We start from the raw sequence: 23,179 nt of genomic DNA, 5'->3' as shown, positions 1-23,179 counted from the left end.
AAGAAACTTACAAAACTGCAAGGGAAAAACACATCGTCATTGTGCCAAAATAACTCCTTTTACATGGCATTAGTCACCGTTATATAAGAGCTTTTTTCCCTTCTGTAAGAGCTTACATTAAATAACACTAATTCTTATTTTCTTGAGCCACAAAAGAAAGACAGTGTTTGTAATACCACAATCATCTACTGCAGAGTTTTGCAACCTTGGTGCTAGAAGGGATTCATTTTTCTGTCTGTGGAAACACAATTTCTACTAAAGATGGGGGCAGTTTCAGATAAAATACCCAACATGTTCATATCAGCTTTCAAGGAGCCCTTCTATGGAGGCTTGTGGAACACCATTTAAAAATCAGTATTCCCGGCAGCCGGGGTGGCTCAACCATTTAGCGCTGCCTTCTGCCCAGGGCCTGGTCCTGGAGACCCGGGATTGAGTCCCACGTCAGGCTCCCTGCATGGATTCTGCTTTTCCCTCTGCCTGGGTCTCTGCATCTCTGTCTCTCTGTCTCTGTCTCTCATGAATAAATAAATAAAATCTTAAAAAAAAAAATCAGTACTCCACGAAACTCAGGAATTTTCCATGGGATTCTGTTAAATGCTTTTTGATTAGAAGTTAGTTTTAGTTCATTTGCTTCTGAAAAAAATATGGAATGAATGCTTATAAATCATGGGAAGAATCAATCATAAGAAAACTTACATCTTACCTTATTCAGAGAAAGGATAAGGAATGAATCTTTATTTGCTTAATTGACTTTATGAGTATAGACCCTGAAGAGAGACAGAAGTTTAATTAGAATGATCTTGTGGGGCACCTGAGTGGCTCAGTATGTTAAGCATCAGACTCTTAATTTCAACTAAGTTCATGGCCTCAAGCTCCTAGGATTGAGCCCCCTTTGGGCTCTAGATTCAGTGGGGAATTCGCTTAAGGACTCTCTCTCTCTCCCTCACCCTCTCCGCTTGCTTGCTCATGCTCTAAAACAAATAAAGAAATCTTTAAAATTAAAAAAAAAGAATGATCTTACAGTTATCCCAATAAAAAGAATGGTTAAAATCCAGTAAAAAGAATGGTTAAAATGTGGATGGCAGAGGGGAAAGAAGAGAAGGGGACAAACCATAAAAACACACACCAAAAGAGAAGATCATTCACACTGTACTTAAAAGATGAGGAATACCTTACTCCTTCCTAACAAATTTCTGATCTGCATGTTTTCACAAGTTCCCAAAGCACTAATACTGATACAAATCCTGGTCTACTAACTCGAGAGTTAGAGAATTTCCGAAGGTATGACTTAAAAGACTGGTTTACCCAAGCAAGCATCTTATTAATTCAAATAAAGTCTCTTAGTACAATGATTAGCCCAGAACAGGTGTTCATAGACATAAACCCAAAGTGATATAGCCTCAAACTGTTACTATATCAGATTGAAGACTAGTGATTTATGCATACATTGTTTATGTGTATAATGTATACTGTAAAGGAGGCAAGGAGTATATATCAAACCTCAATAGCACAAGAAGTCTAGGAGTCTAGGATTCTCTTTCTAACTTGGGTTCAGAAAAGTAAATCCTTAGCAGTCACTCTGTCAACTGGGCTTGGTGTTAAAACAAAAACAAAAACAAAAACAAAAACAAAAAAAAGCATATGCATTTAATTTGTGAATTGGAAGCTGCTCTCTCACATTACAGGATAAAGAAAAGCAATATATATCTACTTGATAATTATAAAGACTAGATACCACTAAAAGGCAATGGAGATGAAAACTAGATTCTAGACTTCAGTGGAAGTACAAAATATTTTGTTACATGCAAGAGAATAAGAGGGGATTGAGTTTTTAAAAAAATGTTATAGAAAATGAAGAATTTTTAGACTGTGTTAGGTCCCTGTGAGTATATTCATGATATTTATGTATGGCACATATAATTTTAAGCAAACAATAAGCACACAGGAAGAAAAATCCTTTTATTTCCAAAATAATTTGTTGGATTAAAAGCTTTACATATCTTAAAATATTTCCATTCTAATTTCCTCAAGTGAAATTTCATTTACATATGTAATACAACACTTAGCAATATAAAAATAAAACCAACTCCCACAGAATCATTTGTGAAGAGAAAATCTTAAATGCATTCAAATAACAATGAACAAGTTGTACCACCCAGCAGTTATATATCTTGATATAAGATTAAAATTTCCCAAACTCTTAACTGAGCCACAATGAGTCAGTTAGAGGAAAGAGAGGGTATTAACCATGGCAATGGCACAAAGGATGTTCAAATCTCTCTCCTTTAAGGAGGGGCCTCTAAAAGAGTTCTTAGATTTTGGATCTTAAATGTGGCCTTTGGTTATCTCTTTCCATGTTCAGGTCAGGTCCTCCTTTATCTAAATGTTTCTTTACCATTAACTGCCTGGACAATAACACTATTTTACTTCATTCCTCCACCCTCGCCCCAACTGTTTATTAACACTGAGGGGAAAGTAATCTAGGCATCTGGGAGGTGTCAGCCTGTCACTGCCACAGTGACAGAGTAGCTATAAATGTTGGCAGGGATGTGACTTGCCTTGCAATAAGGGATCCATCTCTTGTAAAGCAGACAGCAATATACAAGTTCTATAGCTAGCCTGAGTTGTCAATAATGAATTGCAAAAGGCTGGTTTGTGTGCATTTAAGAATATTTACCTTTATCAAATGGCTTTCGCTTGTTTCCCATGGGACCGGATTTTAAATGCTCTAGAACCGGTAACCTGTTTTGATAACTTTGGGGGTGTGGGGATTTTTTTGTTTGTTTGTCTTTTTGGATTTTATTTTTGATGACTTTGTTTTTAATTTATCACAGCTATACTTTCCAGAGACAATCCAAAAAGGTCAAGACTCTGGACTCCTGAGGAGCTGATACCCAAACATTTTTCCAGAAGAAGGACTATGAATCAGTATAATTACAGAGGTTTTCCATACTTTGATACCAACCTAGAAACAACAATCATTCTACCCATTTACATTTTTCATATTAAAATTTACAAAGAACTGTAATGTACATTTCTTATAGTCTTTGAAAATGGAAGACAGCATAGAGAAAAAAAAAAAAAAAAAAAGCATTGAACAGAACAAGACACCCAGATCCCAGGAATGGTCATGTCATCACAGAAATCTGGGTTGCTGGAAAAGTCACCGTACCTTTTTAGACCTGCTTCTTTTCTATAAAAAGAGGATTATATAGAAAATATCTAAGGTCTTACATAGGTGCAATATTCTACTATTCAAGGTAGGACAGACATAATCTCAATAAGTGAATTTCTTTTCTCCACATTAACAAGAACAAAATACCAAGAGAGTTTAAGTGGCCAAAAACATATGTCTAGTAAGTGTTGACCCTAGCCTGATTCCAGACATATGCATGGAGCATCCAGGAAGCTACCCCACCCTTTCACAGGAACCAGTAAGAAGGTCAGCAGGCAGTGTCAATGGTTCTTACCTTGTGTTGCCAGATTTAGTAAATAAAAAAATAGGATGCCTAGTTAAATCTGAATTTTAGGTAAACAATATTCTTTTAGTATAAGCACATATCATATAATATTTTAGATATGCTTATATTTTCCAAGTATTTTGTTATTTACCTGAAACTCAAATTTAACTGGTTACGCTGCATTTTATCTGACAATCCTACCCTTGTTTCATGAAGGAAAAGGAGAGAGGTTCAAGCTACCTGCTGTGGCCACTTATGTCTAAAATCCATGTGAGTATCCTATGCCAGAGTCTCTTAAGACACTGAAACTTCCCCATTTCATAGTACCCCCTCCTTCCGGAATACTGGTATCACAGAAAGAAAGAACACTGCTCTATTCCTTAGTTGCTGTAAAAGGCCTATTCATCCATTTTCCCTCTGTCAGACTTATTTCTAAAGGTATAAAGCAAGTTTCTGGCCTTTTTCTATTACAAAGTCCTCCACTTGATTCATCCCCTGACATTACAATCACCTCTGTGCTGCATTCTAATAAACACTCACCTACTTTCTATTCCTCCAGAAAGGATCTCTAATTCTGGATTCTTACCATACGTTTTGGAAATAGATGGATTCTGGCCATCTCAGTGAGAACTTAATCTGTATCCCTGGTCTGGGAACTCTCCATAGGGTTGCCCGGCTACCTCCGGGGGCCAAAACTTTTCAAGCTTTCAAATGGTACCCCTCACTCTCAGTTCGGTGCCCTGTCACTCTCAGCTTGCTTCAGGGATAACATCACACAGAGCAGCCAACCTGAGGTATGGAATAAGAATTAGTCCAGAACCTTTGTTTTTATATAAAATGGCCTGTATCTTCACAGTTGGCTAGAACTGTGCTGTACAATATGGTAGCCACACTGGCCACCTATGGTTATTTAACCTCAAATTAATTAAAATTAAATAAAACTAAAAATTCAGTTCCTCAGTCACAATAGCCACATTTCAAGTGCTCAGTAATCACAGGAGGCTCCTGACCACAGCACTGATCTGTACAGGTGTGGAATATTTCCACTGTCACACAATGTTTAAAGAGGATTACTCCAGATCAAGGGTCAACAAACTTGTTCTGTAAAGACCCAAATAATACATATTTTAGGCTCTGAGCCATACTGTCAGTATTTCATATTCCTCTTTATATTTTACAATGCTCTAAAAATTTAAAAATATCCTTAACTATAATTATGTTACATCAACTAGTATTACACTAAATGAACGAAGTCAGACAGATGAAGACAAATACCATGTGATTTCACTGGTATGTGCAATCTAAAAAACAAAACAAACACAAAGACAGAAACAGACACATAAATACAGACAACTGATGGTAATCAGAAGGGAGCAAAGTGAGGGACAGGTGAAACAGGTGAAGAGCATTGAGAGGTGCAAACTTCAACTTATAAAATAAGTATGTCACAGAGGTGAAAAGTACAACATTAGAGAATATACTCAAATATTGTAATCATGCTGTATGGTGGCAGACGGTAACTACATTTACCGCAGTTGATCACTGAGTAATGCATGAAATTGTTGAATCATCATGTTGTACATCTGAAACTAATATAACATTGTATGTCAACTCTATTTCAATAACAAAAATTGTATAAATACATGCAAACATGCATACATAGGTAAAACAATCCGTATATAGCAGGCAAAAATTGTCCACATGCCAGATTTAGCCCACAAGTCAGAATTTGCCAATCCCTCCTCTAGACCATTCCCCTCACTGAAAAAAACAATACATCCACCTTTTGATTTCTTTTATTATCAGCAAGTTTGTCTCCTCCATGACGCCTCAGTTAAGCTCTCCGGGCTCTGATCACTCCTCCACCTCAAGTCCTCAAGTTGCCTCAACTTTTATTATATTTATTTGCATTTAGAATCACACAGAATAATCTTTCACATAGTTTTCCCCCATGAAAAGACTGAAGGATTTTCAATGATTTTTATCTTAGCAAGTTTTAGCTCTCAAAAACCAGGTAACAAGTTACTGATGGCCGTCCCTGTGTCTTCTTTTCTACTTGTCTCACTCCTATGGATTACCAAACATCATCTTGAAGGCACAAAACAAAGCATGTGCTAAGTGATGAGTATTTATTTTACATTTCACAATATTATGGAATATGAGAAAATGTAAAAACCTCAAAGCCTTTTTTGTGTGTGCAGTCCAACAGAATATGAATTATATGTGTTTTTATATATTCTATGATCTATGTAATACATAATCATTAGACTTCTTGCCATACTAAAATAGAAAACTGAGGGGTAGGTATTCTACTCTTTCATACTCCTTAAGGTTTTTCTTACTTTTTTGTTTTCTCTACATAGAAAAGAAAATTGAAGAAAGAGGAGAGAACTAGAGGATATGAAGTTAAAACCTAGTTTTTAGGAGTGCAATAGGATGTAGGTTTAATAGAAAAATATAGCATTCAGTATTTTAAAAGTACATAACTCCTGTCAATCCATCAACTATAGCCAAAGCTAGCTAATTAAAGAGTAATAATTGCTTTAGACATGACTTAGTCAAACCTCATTTTTCTCTCAAATGATTGAAGAAATGAATGAGGACTCTAACTGCATTGAACTCTAGACCAAGACAAATGTTCTTTTAAAGCAAAGACAACCAACCAACGGTCTTACAAAAACCCTATTTTCAAAATCTATATTTTTCTCTTCCATGTTTGAACTTGTACTGGAAATATTTTACTTTTTAAGGCACTTGAGAAAGATAGGATTGTTGCATCCTAATATGACTGTTCCATAGACAACTCAGTTTATTTCCCCAAGATCTGCTTATATATGCAAGTCTCTTAACATTTCTTCCTTCATGTGGAAAGATACACCCACCTTCATTCAGGGATTTAATTTACTTTGAAAATCAATTTCATTTAGCATGCAGCATGATCTCAATATTTAACAGCTGTGTTAACAGGAATTGATATACTGAACAGTTCTGCTAAAAGCTAGAAATCTGATACCTTGTCTCTACAAAATGTGAGAGTACAAAAATATACTGAAATATAAAGTGTAATGGAGCTGAAAAGTAAAAACTTAAAAATCAATTAACTGGTATCTAATGTTTGAAAGAATGACTGTTTGAGATATATTTTGAATTTCTTTTTTTTATAAATCTTACCTCTGTCATTTAGTACAATATCTAAGTGGAATGATAGAGACTTCAGATAGCAATTCAGTACAACAAGGTACCATGTTTTTCATAGTACAAAAAGATTAAAATGGATATATTACCGATACCTAGACTGTTTTCATTAATTGGACTTCATTGTGTGAATTATGATGTCAAAATGTGTACTAGTTACTGACAGACTAAAATACCCAGGACTTGGCAACCTCATTTTCTAAAAGTCAATCATGAGAGGGAGAACACTAGGTAAATCATAAATTCCCCAAATGTGAGCAAAGTAGCCCAATTCAGCAACTTGTCCTCAGGCAGGCACCCAGCCTACTGCAGCAGCATGACACAGGATGCTACATTGACAGCCTAGGGCTGTGCTGCTAAAAGGGAGTGACAACAAGTTGCTATTAGATTTCCACTTGAGTAAGGCCACTTTCCAATTCTTTTGCAAAGAGCTGACATATCTGATTATGGCAAAAGACTGCCCATCCGCAAGGAGAAATTGATGTGCACAAGGAAATTGCTATCGTTTTTGGAGCCCCGCTATAAATAGGGAATGCCAATTTCTGCCATGCAGGGGTGGAGACAAGATTGCCAAAGGTTTTCCGGGCAGGTGAGACTGATCTTTATTTAGAGAATTCAGTAAGTTTCTCTATCTGAAGATTGTTTAAAACACACACACACACACACACACACACACACACACATTAAAATCCACTGCAGACAATCCTGGGGTAAAAATGTAAAATAGAATTTCAAAAGTAAGCACTGTCCATTTATGTTAGGACACCTTATGTTGTAGACAAACAATGTGGTCAGTTGCCAAAAGGTTTTACACCTCCCTACCCAATGTTATAAACCTCCAAACCTAAATACTGGTTTATAGAAGGCCTTGGAGATACTAAAGTTAGCAGAAACTCACCATCTTGGTAAGAATTAACTGTCACTGTTTACATTGTGATTTAGGCTGATTAGATATAGGTAGCTCTTGAGTATACACAAGACAGTTAAACAAAGAAAATAAAGCAATGAGGAATAATTTCTCAACTTGAAAATTTGGGGGTTACAAAAGTATGCTGGAATAAAAGGAATGATATAATGTCATATACACACATAAGGCTGATAGTTTGCATCGAATCTGAAATAGGAAACAGGAATGGGACAATGGGGATATATAAATATTTTTCTGTAATATCCACAAGAAATGGTGCTCTGACTCTAATCAACTGGTACTTATTCACTGGGCAAAAAAAAGTTTCTAGTATAGAAAAGAGCAATTCACCATGGTTCCCAATGTTCCCTAAACTGTATTCCCTGGAGCACAAGTCATTTCATTAAAACCAAAAACCAAAACAAAAAATTAATCATCTAGTAACCTTAAAAAACCCTGTATGCTATATACTCTACTTATGGAATGATAATGGAAATTAGCATTTTATGAGCTCTAGGAGAATTTCTGGCTAAGAAAAGTTGTTAACTTGGTTAACCAAAAATTTTTCCAACTTATTCAGCCATGTTGATGCCCTGACTCCCAACACCAAACAGCTATTAATGTTCCATGAAACTATTTTCTGTGATACATGTTACAGATTAAAATATTATTTATAAACCAATTCTTTTGCCCTAACTGCATGCTTAGTAAACATTCCTATGATCCTAATGTGGAACTTGGTATGAATCTACCTATCTAGAAAGCAAGGCCTATGGAGAAGGCCTGTTCCATATTTTAGGCTACGTGTACGTCCTACTTCCCCAGAGCCAGATAAATTGCCAATGTGTATTCTGAAAACCACAGCTGAGATCCTGAAGCAGAGCTTTTGATTTGTTTTTAGATTTACTCTGTCTCTGCACAATCCTTCCTCTGTTTCCCTAGGAAAAACTAGGTACATTTAGAAAAGGGTAAAGACAGAGGGAGAAGTTTTATTAATTAGTATTAATAATTTTTAAAATACATACATCCTATTAATATTTTACTTATAAGGGAAGAAGAGGGGTAATAAAATCCACAAATTGCCCATTTTCATTCTTCAGACTTGATAATGTATCTTAGTGTAGCTAACAGTGGGCTATGCCCAATTAATTGTAACTCATAATAAAATGCAGGAGTGTATGGATTATGATCTCATGGTTAGACTCCCTGGAGCTGGCATACATTTTTTTTAAAAAACCAGAGAGTAAATGTTATAGGCTTTGTGGGGCTGAGGCAAAGTTGAGGATATCACGTGGGTACTTATTTAACCATTTAAAATATAGTAAATTTAAAATGTAATAAGATCTATTCTTAGTTCGTGGTCAGTAAAAAACAAAAACAGATAGCTGGCCAAATTTAGCCCACAGGCCTGGTTTAAAGCATGGACTCTAGAGTCAGAAAGCTGGGGTCCTGGCATCACCTATCATTAGCTTTCAGATGGACTTTGGAAAGTAATCTTTCTCTTTCTCAGTTTGTTCCTCTATAATATAAATACAATAATAATATTCCCTATCTCAACTGTTAGTTGTGAGAATTAGTTAATATATGTGAGAATTAGTTAATATATAGACACATTAGAACTCTGCCTGACAATGAGTACTCAAAAACTATTTACTATCATTTTTAAATAAATTAATTAATACGAGTCCACCAAAAATTAATAGACCCTGAGAGGCACCCAGGTTTCTAAATGATGAAATCAAAGTACAGTTTGTATTTAGTGCACCAGGAAACACAATGAATGTGGTGAATATGTGAGCTTAATCCATCACATGTGTTGCTCTGCAAAAGCAGAAGGCGGCCAATAGATTAGGATACTTCGGTTCTAATTATAGTGCTGTCTTGGTTCCCATGAATACCAGATACCAACTAGACTATGTATCTCAGTGTAGTCAGCCACAGCCTACAGAGAGTAATACTTTACAGTTCAGGAAATATGTGGGTAAGATATGCTATTCAGTGTAAAAATATTATGGAAAAGAAATGCTAGATTCCAGACTATAATATGATATTTAATGAAACATGGATACTTCGCTATTTGTCCTAGAAAAGCTACTGAGCTTTGTAGCAGATCTGAGAAGGAAACTCCTAGAAGAGAGATGATCTTTGATTGTGCTGGGGGCAAAAGTTCAACCATGGGTCTGCCTTCTGAACAGGCAATAAGGCTGGAAAATCTCATTGAGTGTGTGGCTTGTTGTCTAAATTTTTAATGGTCCGAATACTGAAAACTCAAATACTTATATCTTATCCTCAAATCTCTTTAAAATGAGAAGAAATCTATAAAAATAAAGGTCCAGTAACATCACAGGGAAACAAGAACAAATGTCACTCATATCTTTGAAGTTTAAAAAATTCCTTAAGCACAGAAGACAAATGAAACAGGACTGATTAAAAAAAAAAAAAAAAAAAAAAAAAAAGCAGAGGAAAAAACAGACCTAAGACATCAGATGTCCAATGAGGTATTTCAGTTCACTGGATTCACTCTTCATTATTCTGCAAAGCAGATGAAAGCAGTGTCTACTGTCCCTCCCACTGATGCCCTGAGAACTGTTTCCTGAAAGCCCCTGGATCAAGCTGCCCAAAATCCTGACCGGAGTTGCAAGAGAGACATGCTTAATATACCAACACTTATTGTGAGCTGAGATGAAACAAATGAAATGACTTTTCTTGGTAGGCTACAGACAACCAAAAAACTTAGATTTAAATTAAGAATGAGTAAACCAGAGAGAAAGGTCTCCTTGTATATTCTCTCAGAGATTGCCTTTATTTTTGTTTTAAAAATCTAACAATGGAATATGGATGAAGAAGACAGACAGCCCACCTTCATTATTTACTATAACATTACTCATCTTTATCATTAGAGATTTAATGGTGTACAGGACCATTGTAGGACAGTCTGCTAAAAAAAAAAAATCATTACATTTACTCATCACTGTTAGCCTTTGCATTAACCAGAAGATATTTTGATTTTTCAAATCAATCCAGTTGCAGCAGTAGAATCAATAAGAATCGTAACTTGAAATAAGAGGAGTCCAGCAATGAGTTCTTAATAATACCAAATGTTTCACAAAGGTCTTTGAGAAATAAATACCAAGGACAAGATAACTCTTAAAGAATTAGAAATTATTAGAAAAGAGTTTTCTCATGAGGAAAGAATTATTCAGGTCCCCATATGGAGTTAAGTCAAGGTTAGAGATGTCTGAGATCAAAATCTGAGGATGGCAGATACCACCTCATTTTAACTCCCATTTTTATAAAATAATTCCTTACCATGGGTCAGATCTCCATTTCACTCAATTGCAAAACAGTGAGATACCCACTCCTGTATAGCAAGATCAATATTTCATCCCTGTATTCCTCTCATTTCCAGTGTTAGACAAAATGGAGTTCTCTTCCTTTTAACTCTTGCATCCCTCTCCATCCTCATCCCTATTCCAAAAAGGTTTTCTAACATCTAGTGACCACAAGTTATGCTATGAAATGTTAAGTAAGAGAGACACTTTGGTAAGAGAGACACTTCCTTTTTTATGACCTCATTTTGCTTTTATCATACATTGAAGAATGAGAACAATCAAGAAGAATTCAACTTGCTGACATAGTTTCAAAAGACACAGCATGAAATTCAATTTGTCAGATTAAGCATAAGTGTAAGATAAAGTAGTACTCATAGGAAGGAACAGGAAAAGAAATAAAAAGTCGAAAGGAGAAAGATACCATTGCCTGTAGCACCAACCTCTGGATGCCAGAAATACTCCACACTCCATATGAGAAATATTTGGTTCTTGTTGGAAATGAAATATACCCTATTTTTTTCTAGATTTTAATCAGAATTCTAGATTGTATGAGTATGGCTCATATTGATAACAAAATTTCCATATTTTCCATATATTTTACTACTGAAATGTAGTTAGGGGCTAAATTAGTACAATACCATTTGTCTTATAAAAATTTTATGATCTTTGTCCACTTCCTCATTTTAATTTCTATTTCTTCAAGACTCATAACAAATGGTTTCCTGTATTATAAAGAATCCATAGGAAACCTCTGGGAGACAGTCCAAGATGGCAACATAGTAAGACCTTGAACTCACCTTCTCCCATGGACACACCAAATACATACAGCTACATAGGCAATAATGCCCACTGAAAAAGAACTGAAATTTAGCTGAACAGCTCCTCTACAACAAGGGATAGAAGAGCCACAATGAAATGAATAGAGGAGGCAGAGACCTGGTCTCAGCAAAAACCCTACTCTCAAGTGCAACAACCCACAATGGGAGGGATCTCAAAGGTCCAGAGGTACCAATGAATGAGAGGTTTGGACCTCACATCAGGCAGCTCAACCTTGGTACCTGCATTGGAGAGACAAGACCTCAAAAATGCCTGGCTTTGGAAATCAATTGGGCTTTATATCCCTGGGATCCAATGCACTGTAGAGATCTGGGATGTTCCTTTTGAGGGGCTCAGACACAGGTGCACTCATCCCAGGACCCAGCACAAAGGCAGCAGTTTGAGAAGTGTCTGAATTATATGTGATAGAGATTCATTTAAGACATCTGCCAGAGGGACAAGGACCAGATGGGACTTTCTTTGCGGAGAGTAGCACTGACTGATGAATGCCACTTACATATATTCTCTCTACCTTGTTAGCACAGGTGGGCACATGTAGACACAGCCTCACTAAAGATGCAAGTATGCCCCACCTTCAGTGCTCTTCCCTGGCCTTGCTAAAGCTGTGGATATGTCCCACCCCAAGTGCTCTTTCACTAAAGCCAAGGATGTGCCCTGATGCCAGCAATCTGCTGTAGCCTTGCTAAAGCCAGTGGTGAAGCACGGAACACACAGAGAACACCCCTTAATCATGTGGCCCTTGGTAGCTAGAGGGGTTTGTGTTTCTGGGCACTATGGGGCTATAACAACTGAAAGACAGTTCTGGGAAGGCTACTCACCCAGGGTACTCCAAAGACAGTAAACTAAAACACATCCCTCAGTCTGACTGAAAAAAAAAGCCCATCTACTTGTCCTGGAGACTCAACCTAAGGGAACAAGCTTCAGGACTGCCACACATCCAGAAGCTAAAGAGGCATTCTCAGAGACAGAGTAGGGAGACATCATCTTTGAGCCCTCCCCTGGCCTCACCACAGCTCACTGGTACCTCTGAAAATGTAGCTTATAAACTCATCTGTAAGTCCTGATTTTTGCAACTATCACTCAGGGGACACCTCCAGTTTCCTGATCTGGGGGCCAGCAGGATTTGCAATTGTTTTCCCACAGGACTATATACATTTGCATATACTTTAAAAGCTGATGCCTGAATATCTGGCTCCCAATCACCCTGAAATTAGGTGTTGACTCAGACCACTCCTTTTGAAACATGGCAGGTCTTGGCAAACCCTCAATTACAGGGATCAGTCAAGAATAAATTAGATTAATCAGACAACCATAAAGGTTTGAGAGACAACAAAGACATAATGCAAGGCTTAACAATAAGGTTCATTCTCTACACAAGGCCACTCTTTAAAGAATGGGAAGGAAAGCTATTTTTCCTAACAGACAGAAACAAACACAGAAAGTCAAACAAAATGAGGAGACAGAGGAATGTGTTCCAAATGAAAGGACAAAACAACACCCCAGAAAAATAATAAATGAAATAAAGATAAGAAATCTTTATTTGATAAAGAGTTCAAAGTAATAATCATAAAGATACTCACTGAACTCAGAAGAATAAATAAACACAGTGAAAACTTCAATAAAGAGATAGAAAATATATGAAAGTATCGAACAGAAGTCACAGAGCAAAAGAATACAACAACTGAACTGAAAAATATACTAGAGGGATTCAACAGCAGACTAAATGAAGCAGAAGAAAAGACTAGTGACCTGGAAGACAGGGCAGAGTAAATGCTGCAACAGAGCAGCATGAAGAAAAAAGAATTTTAAGAAATAACGACAGTTTAAGGCACCAATAGGACAACATCATGTGGAATATTATTCACATCACAGGGGTTCCAGAAAGAGGAGAAAGAAAAATGCAGAAAACTTATTTGAAGAATTAATGGCTTAAAACTTCCCTAACCTGGGGAAGAAAAGAAGTATCAAGGTCCAGGAAGCAAAAAGAGTTCCAAATTGATGAACTCAAAGAGATCCATACCAAAACATATTATACTTAAAATATTAAAAGTGAAAGATAAAGGTAGAATGTTAAAAAAAAATCTTTTGTGTACAAGGGAACCCCCATAAGACTATGAGCCAATGTTTCGGCAGAAACTTTGAGGCCAGAAGAAAACAGTATCATATATTCAAAGTGCTAAAAGGAAAAAAACTTCCAACTAAGAATACTATACCCAGCAAGGTTGTCATTCAGATTAGAGAGATAAATGTTTTTCAGACAACCAATGGTTTTGCCTAGGAGTTTTATAGTTTCAGGTTTTATATGCAAGTCTTTAATTCATTTTGAGTTAATTTTTGTGTAGGATGTAAGCTAGTAGTCTAGTTTCATTCTTTTGCATGTGTCTGTCTAGTTTTCCCAATACCATTTATTGAAGAGACTATTCTTTCCCCATTGTGTATTCTTGGCTCCTTTACTGTAAATTAATGGGCTGTATATGTGTAGATTTATTCTGGGATCTTTTTACTGTTTTACTGATATATATGTCTGTTTTTATGCCAATACCACACTGTTTTGACTGCTATAGCTTTGTAGTAGAGTTTGAAATACCTTTTGCTTTGTTCTTTCTTAAAATTGTTTTGGCTATTCAGGGTCTTTGTGGTTCCATACAAATTTTAGAACTATTTGTTCTATGTCTGTGAAAAATTGGAATTTTGATAGGGATTTCCCTGAATCCATAGATTGCTTTGGATAGTATAGACATTTTAAGAATTTTAATTCTTCCAATCCATGAATATGGAATATCTTTTCATGTTATTTGTGTCTTCTTCCATTTCTTTTATCAATGTTGTATAGTTTTCAATAAATAGGTCTTTAAATTCCTTGGTTAAATTTATTTCTAGGTATTTTATTCTTCTTGATGCAATTGTAAATGGGATTATTTTCTTAATTTCTCTTTCTAATAGCTCATTATTAGTGTATGGAAATGAAACAGGGGATGCCAGGGTGGCTCAGTGGCTGCCTTTAACTCAGGTCATGATCTCAAAGTCCTGGGATCAAGCCTTGCATCAGGCTCCCTGTGGTGTTCACTGCAGCATTATTTACAATAGCAAAAATACTTGAACACCCTAAGTATCTGTTGATGGATAAATGGCTGAAGAAGATGTGGTGTGTGTGTATACACGGAATATTATTGGAATGGAATATTATTCAGCCATAAAATAGAAATACTGCCATTTGTGACTACTTGCATGGACCTTGAGGGTATTATACTACATGAAATAAGTCAAACAGAGAAAGACAAATAAATATGGCTTCATTTACATGTGGAATATAAAAAAACAAATGAATAAAGGAAATAAAATTCATAGACACAAAACAGATTGGTGGTAATCAGAGCAGATGGAGTTGGGGGTGGGTAAAATGGGTGAAAGGGATCAATTGTATGGTGACAGATGGTAACTAGATGTACTGTGGTTATCACCTTGTAGTATATACAAATATCAAATTATTGAGGGGCCTGGATGGCACAACTCATTAAGTGTTGGACTCAGTTTTGGCTCAGGTCATAATCTCAGGGTTGTGAGATAGAGTCCTGTGTCAGGCTCCGTGCTCAACATAGGGTCTGCTTAAGAGTCACTTCTTCCTCTCTCCCTACCCCTGTTCTCTTCCTCTCTCTCAAATAAATCTTTTGTTAAAAAGAAAATTATTACTTTGTACATATGAAATACTATGTTAAATACTAATTTTACCTCAATAAAGAAAAAAATTATGGTTATATGAAAGCATATGAAGAAATTTGAGTAGTTTAAGCAGACTTCTTATTTCAGTAAATGAGGTGATGGTGATGGTGGGAAAGGAAGTAAGTTTTTTACTTGGTTTACTTGGTTTTGGAAATCTTTCATTGTAATAATAATGTTTTAAATTCTGACTATAAAACCAGACATGACCCTTATTTATTGAATTGGGCATTTAGTACAGAACATTTTAATTTTCATTATAAACAACATTGCAGAGAGCAAATACCATTCACACTTCTTAGACTGCTCTTACCAAGTCACCAAGCAGCTACACTGCTGCCATAGCCACCGCCTAGCAACAACATACTAGGAGAAAAGTTGTGCAGGGAGAATGGTTCCTACTAAAATTGGAAATCCTGTTATTACGAATGGGAAGAAGGACAAATACATAGGTTTTGTTTTTCAAAGTGATAGTTGATAATCAGATATTGGGAAAGTGCCCATCAACTGTGATGGATAATTGAATAGCAGCATAGTCAATTCTGAATAAACATTATAATGGAGGCAAACTTTGAGACGAAAGGAAGATGGAGTATCCAAATAGCAATCCAATAAAAATGAAAAATCATTGATATTTGAGGATAGATAATATTTCTTCAGGCAAAGAACTAATTCTCTAGACTCAGGCTTTAAGTTATACCAATATAAATTAACATCATCTGAGCTCACACAATTCTGGAAACCATTACAAAAAATTGATCAGAGGCAAGGAAGTTGGTCCAGGATTACATTTGTGCCTCCAGGTAGTGTGCATCAAGGATCATCAGCATGCAGATAGCCTAGGTTGCTGTGTAATACAATATTGATAAATGGCCATACTGCAATTTAATTGAAGCTGAGGGGGAAAAAATGGATCCTCTAACAAGTGGAGTTCTAAAAAAGTAGCACTGAAGACAATAACAACGGAAGAAAATAAAAGTGCAATCTCCCAACGCATGACATGAATGAGAAGATGCTTTAATCATTTAAAATCCAGATTATTTTATGACATACATGTTTCCCCAAAATATACAAATGGTTATGCTCAAAGTATTTTTACCATTGAAACTAAGTTGAAAACTCTGGTATAGTACACATACTGGATTTCATCTTCTACTCAACATACATGTTACCTTAAGGCCAAGAATGCATACATATATCTGTGTACATAAAATCCTTTACCAGTAAAAAGGTTGTGTTATTTATATGAAAGTGAAAGAAAAAAGAAATACATCAGAACAGTATTCATTCATGAAAGATACTAGTGTTATTCTTTTTGCTAAATGGGATAATAGTTTTCAAATAATGGAATATTTTCTGAATTTTTTGTGCTATTCACAATGTAAAGGATATACATTTTAATTTTGAAATGCATTATAAAAATTTCAGCATCTTCTTAAATTTATACCAGAGATTAACAAACTTTGGCTCATGGGCCAAATCTGAATGGCCTCCTGTTTTGGTAAATAGTTTCACTGATACACAGGTACATAAAAACATTGCCAACTTCTGGCCTAGAGAGTCAATAAAACAAAGTAGGCAATTTAATATCTGTGGTGTGAGTATTTTCCCAATTTCAAACTACTAACCTGATCATGGATTTTGGAGATGTACAAAATAGCACACTATCCTATGATATTTCCACCGGGCAAACACAACAGACATAATTAGCCTTGATTAAATATAATAGTAACATGGAGTAAAATAATCAGGAAGTGGTGAGTTTTGAGTATTTATTATCTTTGTTTTTAATGTAATTTATTTAATTATGGTTATATGATTTAAGTTTCAATAATGGCTGTGGCTAACAGCCAGCTTTCATAATTCATGGAAATCTAAACATTGGCTCTAGTGAGCCAGTAGAAGCCACGCCTGTGATTTTACTGATTTTACTGCACCTGTCCTCATAAGTTCTCCCCTGCATTCCTGTCTCTCAAATAAACCCATCAATTTGGAAGTTTGCTAGAGAAGGATAGGTTTTTGACATGCTAACCAGGAAAATACAGGCAGTGACTTAAAGAGCTTTTTCTAAAAACATACCTTTTCTATCTTTTATCTTTGCAGTTAAATTCAACAGGGAAATTACAAGTAAATATGAAAGGGGTAAAGGGGAATTTTTAAATACTAACAATAGAAGATCCCTCTATATTGTAAAGAAAAGAAACTCATCCTAAAATTGGAGCATTTAATCTGAAGGAGCTGGAGTGAAGGTAAGTGGACTAAGTTGAGAGAATTGAAGATAAAGAACCAAAAAGCCAGATGCAAAAATTTGGGATGTGTTGGGGGGTAGTAGGAAAGAATGAGAGGGAATGCACAGGAGCATCCAAAATGTGTGACTAAAACAGGGGGCATGTCTACAAGGGCAAACCCTCCCCATTCTGCCAGACCTGAAGCCACATGAGAATTGGAAAACAAGGGAAATGGATCAGAGGCCCAAATTTAAAACTGCAGCAACATGAAAGTAAAGGAAGTCATAGTAGTAGCTGGCTTTGCATCCATAAGGTAAAGTGAGATAATAGCACATTGGATATGTGATATGGTGAATAGTGTACGAGTCATAATACTATGTGGACCCTAATTCTTGGTTCACAACTAAAATGAAGATTTAATGAGATATGAATCTGAGTCACCAATATTATCTTCAATATGAAAGAAGATACTGTCACCCAAACAATTACTTAAGTTGTCTTTACTAGAAATGCCTGTATTATTTATTTTTTACCAGAAATGAGATATGGTCCCTGAAGAAGTTTTCTGATTCAAAATTTAATATTGGTGTGCTTCTTACTTAATATACATTCCTGACATTGGACCTTTGATATGTAAATTACTCATACTCCCTATGAGAATCATTATGAATGATCATGCCAGAACAACCCATATGTAGACACACCACCTGTCAGGTCCTGCAAGGCCTCTCTTAGACAGGTATGAAAATTCTGGACATATGGTGTTTGTCACAAACAAATGCTTCACCATTTTACTTTGGAACTTATACACTCCTGAGTCCAGAACAGCAGGAAGTCAGTTACAAAGTGATAGGCGTAGGGGGAAGGTCTAACTCTGAAAATCTATAGATACTAATCATGATTAGAACAGCCATGGGGAATATATTTATAAATTCTAGCCAATTTAAATACTTATACTGAGGGCTTTCCCCAGTGATCATGAGCTAAGATTAATGGAGGCAATGCCTGCTTTGGAAATATGCAAGTGTCACCTCAGTGACACAAGAGGATTTTCTGAGAATTAAATTAGATATATGGTTATATCACCCAACAAGGGGCTCAATTCTACAACCCTGAGATCACAACCTGAACCAAAATCAGGAGTCAGACATTTAACAAACGGAGCCACTCAGGTGCCCCAGCATGGATTTCTTTCTTTTAATATAGGTGACCAGGTGAAAATTTTACTTTTATTCAGAGTTGTTTACGAAGCAGTGGAGTTTAACCTAATAAGATTTCAAGTAGCCAGAAAAGGGAGATAATCAAAGTATTCATTGAATATTGAAAGTCTTGAGTATCAGTATCACTTGTATGTAAACCTAAAAAAAGAAAAAGTCAAACCATAAAAGCAGAGATAGCAAAGTGGTTGCTAGGGGCTGGGAGCTGCAAGAAATAGGGAAAGATGAGTAAAAGGGCAAAAACTTTCAGTAGTAAGATGAATAAGGTCTAAAGATCTAATGTGTAACATGTGACTATAGTTGATGACAATGTATTGTATAATACATTGTCAAATAATAAAATTTGCTAAGAGAGTAGAATTTAAATGTTTAAAAAAATAAATGTGAGACGTGATGGAATATGTTTTAACTAGATTGTAGGAATCCTTCCACAATATATATGTATACCAAATTATCACAACATACACTTTAATTAACTTACAATTCTGTCAATAATGCCTCAATAAAGCTGAGATTTAAAGAAAAAAAACAACTCTGAGTATCACATTGTAGAAGTATAAGAGCTCCATTGTTAAAAAAAAAAAAAAAAAAAGAGCCCCATTGTTTTAAAGAGACAGTAACATATCTGCTGACTGCAATGGCCAATAGTGCAAAGGCTACCCTCAAAAAGTAAATTGCTTGATGGGCTAGCAATCCTGATTTTTTAGGAAATCTTGGGGCATCTTAGACTATGACTTTATGCTAGTGGAGAAAATTAACAGGTGCCTAATAGAATAAATAAATAAATAAATACCTTATTCATTCAAAAATATGACCCACTCTGATAAAATATGCTTTGGAATAAATAAATGATCATGATGAAAGCTGGCTATTCGGATTTTCCAAAGTTAAAGAATGAAATTATTAAATCTAGGGAAAATGTCTTATGAAACTCAGATGAAAACTCTCTGATTTGAAAAATGTATGTGGAAAATGAAGAATATTATTAATATGCTTCCTCTGACACAAAACAGAAACAGTGTCACCTATCTGAAAGAGAACACTTTAAATTGATATTTCATGACCTTATTTTAAACAGTTTCTATTAACTTTCCATGTTGGAGTCCTGACTTCTAACAATGCATCTATTATACTTATTTATATCAATGTGACCCTTTAGCTGGAAGATGAGTTTATCATCTTAGCACATCAACTAAGTTTAGCACATCAACTTAACATCTACATACCCAGACACAATATTAGTAGTGAGTTCAACATAGAATCATAATCAAGATTTGATTTTAAAAAAGAAAGAAATGTAACTCATTCTAGGTATACTAAAGAAGTGAATTGCAGGTATTCCAATTCTCCAGGATTACATATAGCAAAAACGGGGGAAAAAAAAGAGTTCAAGATTGTATTTCTCAGATCATAAAGCAAAATGAATGAAAAATCAAATAGAAATAGACATACCCTGACCAGCTGGCCATTTAGAGGCCACATGACATTGTCACCTGAGCCCTCAGGGCTAGGCCTGTGCAGTGGAATAGAAGGTAACTTATACAATATGGAATAGAATATAAGACATAAACTCATAAATGGGTAGAAAACAATATAGATCATATGTCCAAATCCAATATGCCTGGGTAAACAAATGTAAAAAACAAGAGTCCTCATAAACTTTAAATTATGAAATAAATACACAAAGTTATTAATATATAAATATGTATGAATATGTATATTACATTACATATTATATACATTATATGTGTGTATATACACACATATAAAATATCGAATGTTTCCTATGTTAGTAGCAAGAAATGCAAGAATCTGTAAATAAGCTTATTGAAATAATGACTATACTCAGGGAATCAGAGAGAAGTTTGTTAGTTTAGAGGAGTTCATACACACTTTGTATAGCACCACAGGAGAGAAAAATTATATACATCAAATTGCTTTGAAAACAAATGATATTTTTCCAATTTTTAGTGGGGTTGTGGTCTTGATTTTGTATTTACTTCATAGAGGCATACATGCATTTGATACATGTACGAGGGAGGGAGGGAGGGAGGAAGGAAGGAAGGAAGAAAGAAAGAAAGGAAGGAGAAAGAGAGAAGGAAAGAAAGAAAGGAAAAAAGAAATTCAACCAATGGTACAGATAATAAATGTCAGAGAGTTTCAGGGTAGGAGGAGGCAACAAAGTGATCACTCACCTCAACAATACTATTGCAGAGACCTGAAAAGATTATCAGGTACCTTAAATCATACTTTGTTTCGTTGACCTCCCTTTAAAAGCAATCAAAGCCCACATAACATATTGTGATGTCTGCCCAGTTTTGTTTAATGGTAACAAGAGATGACATTTGAAGATGATCAGCTCTATCCTTTTATTTCAGAGGCTAACTGTAGCTGTGATTTCAGTTCTATGTCTCAGCCACAAATTATCTTAATAGGATATATTGATCCAACAGAAAACACACTGAATTGGTTTTATACATTTTAACCATTTTTTTCAATTTCATACAAATCTTTTTACACTAAAATTTGTGTTTAAATTACAAATACTACATATGATTTCAAAGGAATCTCTCTTTGTATGAAATGTTTTGAACTCCTGGAATAAGATGGTGCATCATGAGCAAGTATAATGAGCTTTTATAGAAAGACTTATTTATATTTCTAAATCCATATATTCCCAGAGATATTTTATTTTTTCTTTCCTTTTTTTCCTTGCTGTGGCTGAGGGGTATAATTCTTATATGGGTCTAAATCAGGATGTTTAGAGGGAAGAAGTAAGTTTCCATTAATGCTAATGTAAATAAAGTGAACTTATAATTGACTGAAGATTAGTGGAGAAAGGGAGTGGGGTTGGATTTAGGAACTGCTTTCTAGCGGCTGGGTTCCTGGGAGTCTATTACCTAGGAAGTCCCATCTCCATCTCCATTTCACTCACAAGCTCTGTGATCTTAGAGGCTTCACACCAGCCTTATCTTCTTTCTCAACACAGTGGTCTGCAAGTTACTGTTTGTTTCAAATCATCAGCCACATGACTAGGTTGCCAGAAACCCAAGTCTAACACTAACTACAGAGTTAGCACTCAGTCTACCTAACCATAGTTTTAGGTCCTTGCAATCCAAAATATGGTCCATGGATCAACAATATTACATCACCTGAGAGCTTGTTAGAAAAGCAGAATCACCCTAAATTACTGACTGAATCTGCATTTGAACAAGATCACCAGGTACTTCATATGCACATTAAAGTTTGAGAATCACTGCCTCACCATAAATTATAAAGAGGGGAAACAGAATTAGTACAAAGCAGGTATGTTATTCCCTGTATAATTAACTGCACCCAAAGAGTCACCTGCTAAATAAATAATAGTAATTGAATATTCAATGCTATATGTATCTTGGGTTGGTCCTGGAACAGAAAAAGAACATTATGGAAAAACTGTGAAATCAGAATAAAGTTCTGTGCCAATGTTAAATTTCCCAATTCTGGTAATGTAAAATGGTTATTTTCGAGGTTCACGTTAGAAGTTTGCTGAAGATTATAGAGAATTCTGTACAATCTTTACAATTCCTTTGCAAATTTAAGATTTGTAATTGCTTCAAAATAAAAAGTTTAAAACTTTTACCTGTGTAGCAAACCATCACAAAAATCTCAGTGGATACCACACATAACTTTTCTTTTTTTTTTCCTTTAAGTTTTTATTTAAATTCCAATTAGTTAACATATAGTGTAATATTAGTTTTGGTGATGTAACACATAATTTCTCTTTTCTTTTTAACACATAACTTTTCATAATCTCAGAGTTCAGTTGATCAGTGCTGGGCCCAGCTTATCCCAGCTGGGTTTACTCAGCAGCTAGAAAGCTCTGTTGATCTGAGCTTGATTCATTCACATGTCAAGTGGGAAAAGACTCTCCACTGACTTATCCATATGGCCTTGTTCGAGACAACAGGGGCAACATGGAACTATCTTACATATCTTCCATCATCATGGCCATTTTATCATGGTCACAGGAGAGATTAATGATTGGCAAGTGAAAATATACAATTTGTTTGGCTTTTAATTATGGGTCAAATAAAGTTACAGAGGCCACCAAATTCAAAGGGTAGAAAACTGGTGCTGCCCCTGCTTTAAGAATAGCAAAACTAAGGGCAAAAGCACGTGTGTGTAGATGGAACTTTCAATTAATGAAGCTGTCTCTGCAATCAATCACATATGCTGATGATATGTGAATTAGCAATGTCTCACATGTAGAATATCAGATAATGTAGATACTACAATTCCAATC

General features: G+C 35.5%; 1 long non-coding RNA gene across 2 annotated transcripts in view; it reads right to left on the bottom strand.

Moving 5' to 3' along the window:
• Positions 1–23,179, bottom strand: part of LOC111097758 — a 237,174-nt gene that overhangs the window by 91,042 nt on the left and 122,953 nt on the right. Inside the window, exon 1 of one of the 2 annotated variants that reach the window (XR_005366018.1) lies at positions 704–785. The exons of the other annotated variant lie outside the window; for it this stretch is intronic. This is a non-coding gene — a long non-coding RNA (uncharacterized LOC111097758). Of the gene's footprint in view, positions 1–703; positions 786–23,179 lie in introns of those variants that run through there. 2 annotated transcript variants of the gene reach the window in all.

The sequence above is a fragment of the Canis lupus genome, chromosome 10, assembly GCF_011100685.1.
Source record: "Canis lupus familiaris isolate Mischka breed German Shepherd chromosome 10, alternate assembly UU_Cfam_GSD_1.0, whole genome shotgun sequence".
In the NCBI taxonomy this organism is placed as follows: Eukaryota; Metazoa; Chordata; class Mammalia; order Carnivora; family Canidae; genus Canis; species Canis lupus.
The sequence above is the reverse complement of the archived record's forward strand: the minus strand, read 5'-3'. Positions and strand labels throughout refer to the sequence as shown.